General features: G+C 37.5%; 1 long non-coding RNA gene across 1 annotated transcript in view; it reads left to right on the top strand.

The window, feature by feature from the left end:
* Nucleotides 1-2553: 2553 nt before the first annotated feature.
* Nucleotides 2554-7364, top strand: part of LOC118599860 — a 12114-nt gene continuing 7303 nt past the window's right edge. Inside the window, exon 1 of the long non-coding RNA XR_004949389.1 lies at nt 2554-2620. This is a non-coding gene — a long non-coding RNA (uncharacterized LOC118599860). The remainder of the gene's footprint in view (nt 2621-7364) is intronic.

Below are 7364 nucleotides of genomic sequence, written 5' to 3' on the forward strand. Positions count from 1 at the left end.
AATTGAAGTTGCTTTCCTGAGTGCACGCATGGCTGCACGCGCAAACAAACACGGGATTAGCGCACCCGTAGCTCTGTGTTAGCAGGGAGGGAACAGGCATGAGCGCACACACACGCACATGACTACAATGCAATTTGCAGCCATGCATGCATGCACAAACATAACCCTTGATCTGGTGTGTGCACACAACACCTCTGCTAGCTAATCTGGGTTCTCTATTGATGCTATTTGTAGAGTTTGTGCTCATAAAATATGTTCAAAATTATATTTTTATCTAATATCATTAGGAAAAACATTATAAAAGTGATTTAATGCTAGTTTACAATTTAAAAAAATCTAAGGACACTTGTTTTTAGCTGTTAAGATTGATGTTTTTTAAGCTAATTATAGCATAAAACTTAATTATTTAAAGTTTACAGCTAAACTATAAAATTATGTGGACTAATTAGACATTTACCAGGAGTTTGAGACTTCAGCTGCTTTTTAAGGGAAAATACATGTAAGTAAATGCATCATGGGACAATAAAATCCTTTAAAAGCTAATGCTAACATCATTGCTAACCCAGAGCCAAAGCTAAGACATATTAGGACTGAAAATTAAATCAACAAAGTTAATGTTAAGTTTGAGGCCAAAATAACTTTACATTGGAATCATCCTTGGACACTGATTACTTATCAAAGCTAATGCTAATGTTAGTGCTAATCCAGAACCAAGCTATGGCATGCTAGGACTGAAATATGAATCCATTTTGATTAAGATTGACAAAATAATAAAAAAAAAATAGGCTTAATTTTGAGTTTGAGACCGCAAAGGTCAGTGTTTTGTGTTTACAATTCCTCTTTGGACACCTACTGAAGCTAATGCTAATGTTAGTGCTAATCCGGAACCCGGGCCATGTTATATTAGCATAAAAAATTCAATAAAATTGGATTTGAGATTGAAAAAAGCTTTCAAACGATAACCAAGCAAACGCTAATTTTAAGGTTGTTTTTCTTGAGACTTTAACTGTTTTCAAACGAGGCTTTAAGAAAAAAGGTATTCTACACTGGATTCCTCATATGTGACACTAATTTTATTTAAAGAAAAACGCTAATGCTAACATAGATGCTAATCCATTTATATTTTGTTAGTTTTAAAAACAAAACAATAATTTAAAAACAAAATCAAACGATTTTTCTTGAGAAATTTTTTATTAAAAAGCTAATGCTAACATAGGGGCTAATTCAAGGTTTAAGTGCAAAAAAAACTACAATTTATTAGATGTTTCATGGGAGATCACTTCAAATCAAAAGCTAATGCTAACATGCGTGTCCTAATCCAGAGCCCAAACTCTGCTGTACTGAGATTAAACATCCTAGGTTATTAGTTTTTGTTCAAACTTGAGTTTTTTTTGTATAAAACCAAACAAAAGCTATTTTTAGCTTAATGCTTTAAGATTCCAAGTGTTAGGATTTACAACCTACAAAAGATTTTGCTAGCGCAGTTGCTAAACTTTAGCCCCAGTTATTTTATTTTCCGATAAAATTTTGTATTCGTTTTTGATCCAACTTGACAGCAAAATTCATAAACTAAGCTAAAGCTAAAGCTAGTCGCCAGGTTAATGTTTTTGTCTACAACACCAGAGACTTCAGTTTTCTACCTTTTTGTTTATATGTTAGCTAAACAACAAACATCATTTTGCACAGTTTTTATTTATTGGCCTATAGTGTATAGATTTAAAACATAAATAACACGATTAACACAATTATTCTTTGAATTGAGCAATTTTGGGCCCCAAAAAACTTTGTCTTTTAGAAATATACCATGAATTAACAGTAGATTTTATTTATTTATTTATTTATTTATTTATTTATTTATTTATTTATTTATTTATTTATTTATTTATTTATTTATTTATTGATTTATTTTTTGTGGTCAGCTGTCTGACCTCACAATAAAAAAGCAATAAAAAATAAAAGAGTTTGCATGTCCTCCTTGGGCATTCTTGGGTCTTGTCCGGGATCACCGGTTTCCTTCTACAGTAAAAAACTTAATGTCTAAGGTCAATTATTTTTTTGTTGTTGTGCCCCAAAGGTGTTCATATGCGTGTCTTTCTCTGAAACAAATTTGCTACCTGTTTGGGGTGAATCCCGCCTTCGCCCACACTAGCTAGGATAGGCTCCAGCAACAACCCAGGAGCGTTTTTAGGCATTTTGACAACAAAAATGACAGTTTTCCACACAGGATTTTTTACTTTAAGGTGATTAAAAGCATGCATAAGAACAAGCTCCTCTCCAGCTTTATTTGGCTTGGAGACACATTTAAAAGTTAAACAACCTGAACTCACCTTTATCGGGCCGACCCTGCAGGCCCTTTTGAAGCAAAGCAAATTAATTCCACCCTCTCCTTCCCTCCCTCCCTTTTGTCCAAAGTTATTTAATATCCCCTCATAGTCACAGTCATTATTACCTGCTAACCCCCCCCCCCTTTGGTGTCTCCGCGGCCCTTCCAGATACACCACTTTGAAAAGACCACCGTATCTCGGAGGCCTAATTAGAAGTGAAAGTCGGCTCGCCTTCTCCCCCGCGTCCTCTGAAATGATACCTCAGAGAGTCTTTTCCCCAACTCAGCATGTGGCTGGTAAACATCACAATCCATCAGACGCTGTGTTTGTTGGGGGGGTTGGGAGGTTGGGGGGGGGGTGACTAAAAAAGACAGTTTGTTTTCACACTTAAGGAAGACATGAAATGGAGTGTCCTTAACTTAATCACCACCTTGTTTTACTGCATTTGCATGCATTTGCATATTAATTGGACTGCCGATTAAAATTGGTTTTGTAATTTTAATTAAGTGTCCACAAAGGTATACGATTAGCACTGTTTAAAATACAGCCTGACATAACTAGAAGCAGGAAAAAAATGCTTTTTTTTTTTAGTTTTTACCTCCCCTCCCTTTCCCTTTCCTTTAAGAGAGGATTGCTTACAGGGAAAGCCGTTTCATGATAGTCATTTTTTAAAATCTGCACTAGATTAAGCGGCGGAGGGAGGGGCCTCCGAATCATTAAGGATTTTAAGAGATTCATGTAATGTAGTGAGTGTTTTAGTGACAGAAGTTCAGACGATGGCGGCGGCGGCGTCCATAGCCTCATGAGGCTGAGGAGGAATCGGGGTCCCCCAAAGATCCCCAGGGAGGGGTTCATAAAGACGACTTGGGATGATGTTTATCCCCCCCCACCCCCTCCCAGAAAACCAGAAATTGTTTCCTGCAGTTGTCAGGAGGATGCTGTCCAGTTCACCGGGGGAGAAATATGAGCTTTTACTTTTATATTTCTATACAATTTAGTCAAAGTAATGACAAATCTGCCCATAAATTAAATCAACTTTTAAAAAGTAACATAAATTAGATATAAATTAAAAAAATCAAAGTTCTAGTTTGGGTTTTACCAGTAGACATTTTTCCCATGTGAAGCCAGCCCCCTGGTGGTCATTTGAGGAACTGCAACGTTTATTTCCTTGTTAAGGTTTGACTCAATTCTTATTTCAAAGAATGTTAATCTGTGCTAAAGCCAAAAGTGTTTCCCTCTGAAACCAGCCTCCAGAGGTCGTTTTAGGAACTGCAGGAGTTTAAAAAAACAATATTTCTGGAACCAGCCTCCTGTGATCATTTGAAGAAATGCAAAAGTCTGAAAACGGTTCCTAGATGAAATCAACCATCAGTGGTTGGTTGAATTTCAGACATCTCAAAACCTTGTATATGTAAGCTAGCCTTTAATGCTAATTTAGAAACTGCAAGACTGAAATTTTACCCCTTTTGAAACCAGCTCCTAGTGGTCATTTGAGGAACAGCAGGGCTCATAAAACCTGATCCTGTCTTGAACCGATCTTCAAAGGGAATTTGAGGACTTAAATATGTCTGAAAGTGTTTTCTTTTTCTGAAACCAGCCTCCAGTGGTTGTTTTAGGAACTGCAAAAGCCAACAAATTGTTTTTTGAAACCAGCCTCTGGTGGTCATTTGAAGAAATACATGAGTCTGAAAGCAGCTCCTAGATGGAACCAGCCACCAACGGTTGGTTGGTTGTATTTCAGGCGTCTAAAAAACTGTCTTTTTACGCTAACCTCCAAAGCTAATCTAGTAACTGGGAGAGTGAGATTTTGGCCCCTTTTGAAACCAGCTCCTAGTGGTTATTTGATGAATTGTAGGAGTCTGAATAACTGATCCTTTCTGAAACCAGCCTCTAGTGGTCACTTGATGAACTGCAGGAGTCGATAAAGTAAATTGTTTGTAAAAACCAGCCTCTAGTGGTCATTTTAGGAACGGCAATACTGTTTCTAAGCCAACACAAAGAGTTCACTGTAGGTATTGCATGAGTTTAAGAAGCGGATGTTCTTTTGAGGATCCTCACTTTCTTACTTTTGCTGTATGGTTTGTACACGACTACTTTACGTGTATTTTTCTGTTTTGTGTTATTAATGTGTTAAGAATCAATATATTAAAAAGGGGTAAACTGTCCTTTCTAAAGCTAGCCCCCTGTGGTCAATTGAGGAAGTGCAACGTTTGCCATTTTCTTGTTGAGGTTTGACTCCAGAATCAAAGAGTGCGTACTGGTTTCAAAACTGGCTGTTCTAGTGGAATAAGCTCTAGCATAGATCAATTTAAGACAGGAAGTGTTTTCTTCTGAAACCAGCCTCTACTGGTCGTTTAAAGAGGTGCAGGAGTCTGAAAACCAGACTCTGAAATCACCTTCCAGTATTATTATTATTTTTCACTTTTGAAACCACCCTCTAGTGTTCACCTAAAGAACTGCGGGATTCTAGAGTTCTAGTCACTTCAGAAGCCATCATCTATAGGTCATTTTAGGAACTGCAGAGCTTTTAAAAAATGAATAGTTTCTGAAATCAGCCTCCAGTGGGCATTTGAGGAACTGCGACAGTCTGAAAATGAAATATTTTTTAAAACCAGCCTCTAGTGTTCACGTTAGAAAGTGCAGGACTCTAGAGCTCTAGTAGAAACCAACCTCTAGAGGTTATTTAAAGAACTGCAAGAGCCTCAAATAAACCGTTTTTGAAGCCACCCTCCAGTGTTCACCTGAAGAACTGCAGGAGTCTAGAGATCTTGTCTCTTTTGAGAGCAGCCTCTATTGGTCAATTTAGGAACTGCACAGGTTTTTAAAAAAATCATTTTTTCTTCCTGGAACCGCCCTACAGTGGTCACTTAAGGAATGGCAGGAGTTAAAATTTTTTTTTCGAAACCAGCCCCTATTGGTCACATTAGGAAACCAGCATCTGGTGGTCGTATGAGGAATTGCAAGAGTTTGAAAAACTGCTTTTTTTCTGGAACCAGCCTCCAATGTTCAATTGAAGAATTGCAGGAACTAAAAAAATGAAATCTCTTCTGAAGCCAGCATCTAATGGTCATTTAAGGAACTGCGAGAGTCTAAAAACCAGCTCCTTTCTGATTCCAGCCTCTAGTGGTCATTCCAGGAACTACTGCAGAATATTGTTGGAATTGAAACTTTGTTTTTCGGCTCCTGCAGTTCCTTATATGACCACCAGATGCTGGTTTCATTTCCTGAAATTACCACTACAAGCGATTTTCAGAAAGAGGCAGATATTTAGATTCCTGCAGTTCCTCTGGTGACCACTAGAGGCTGGCTCCACTAAAGAACAGTTTTAAGACTTTTGCAGTTTCTTGAATGAACTCTTTAGACAGGTTCAAGAAGGAAAATGTTTTAAATCTCCTGCAGTTCCTCAAGTGACCACTAGAAGCTGGTTTCAAAAAGACATTCACAGTTCTTCTTTTTTCACTCTTGAAGTTCCCTAAATTAACACTTGAAGCCTGCTTCAAAATCTAATTTTTTTTTTACAGACGGCTGCAGTTCCTCACATGACCACTGGAGGCTGGTTTCAGTAAGGAACCGTTTTAAAGACACTTGTAGTTTCTTAATGTACTGCTTAAGGCTGGCTTCCATTTTTTTAAAGTTTCTAACATTAATTTGAGATTTTGCACAAGTTAGGACACCTGCTTCTATCTGAAACCAGCCTCTAGAGGTCGTTTAAGGAACTGCAACTTTTTTTTTTTTTTGCTGTAAATTAGGATGCAGATTGGAAAATTTTGAGCTTTATTTAGCAATCAAAGATTTAAGAATAAAAAAAAATTACAAAACATTAAAAATGTTTTAATCCTTGGGATAAAATAAATCAGAGTCAGTTGTCCCTGTTTGCCTTTTTTGTGTTAAACAAACCCAACACCACCTTTGTGCGCTAAAGTTGTGATAAAAGTCCCATCTGAATGACGGGGGGGGTGTTGGTATTTGGTGATCCTGCATCTGTACACCCTCCTGAATCCACACAAGCTTTCAGCTGGGAAGAATTTCAGAGGTTTTCTCCTAATGAGAGCAGCTTTTTTTGCCAAGTCCGATGGCCTGACATCTAACAGAGATTTGTGCACCATTTTTTCTGATGCAATTACAGCAGACTTGGGGAATCGTACTGGGGACTTTTCAGAAATGTAATATTACCTCATTTTGGTCTTTGGTGTGGCCTGGAAGGCTTTTTTTCTGTTCTTTTTGAGAGGCATTTGGAAACATTTTACTTGTAAAACGCTTAGCCGTTTAAGCGATAGGATACTTGGGATCGGCCCTCTGCCGCTAACCACAGAATATTGGAAGTGGCGTTGACACTGAAAAAAGAAAAATATATATATGAGAGGTCTTGTAGGCGCTACCCGACCCCAGTCAGCTCTCACTGGTTGAGCAGCTGCTATGCGCCCCTGCCACCTATGACAATTTAATAGGGAAAAAATATGTTTTATGTTATAAATATGTTTTTGCATAATGGCGGCTTTTCTGTTGGTTTAATCTCCATAGCAACCATATTGTTTTCTGGTTGTCTGGTGGTGGCGGACACGTCTACGTAATTTTTAGCTGAATCGGCAAAAGTACATTTTTTGATTTCCATGGCAACCAAGGTTTTTTGTTCGCCACGCTCACGTTACTATTACAGTAATATCATGTGTTATATCATTTCGATCAGCTTGAGCTAAGGATTCACATGCTGAAATTTTACGGTATTCTGATAAAAATATATGTGATCGTGAGCGTTTGCTAGTTCGCTATGCTAACGGTATTCAAAATCAACAAACTTTATTTTCCAACATTTTTTCCCAAGTTGCTTTACATTGATTCTCGAGGAGTTAGAAGGCTACAGATTGAAATCCTGAGCATGAGTTTTAATTTTTAGCTCGTATTAAAGCTTTTTTTCTCATTCAAGATGGCTGCTTCTTTCTGAGGTCAAAGGTCAACAAAACTTGTGGTTGTATACTTAGTCTGGTGTGTGACATTTTGTGACAATCCCACAAACAAAAAAAAATATTTTGTATAGAAAAT

This window comes from Oryzias melastigma, linkage group LG2 (genome assembly GCF_002922805.2).
Source record: "Oryzias melastigma strain HK-1 linkage group LG2, ASM292280v2, whole genome shotgun sequence".
Classification (NCBI taxonomy): Eukaryota; Metazoa; Chordata; class Actinopteri; order Beloniformes; family Adrianichthyidae; genus Oryzias; species Oryzias melastigma.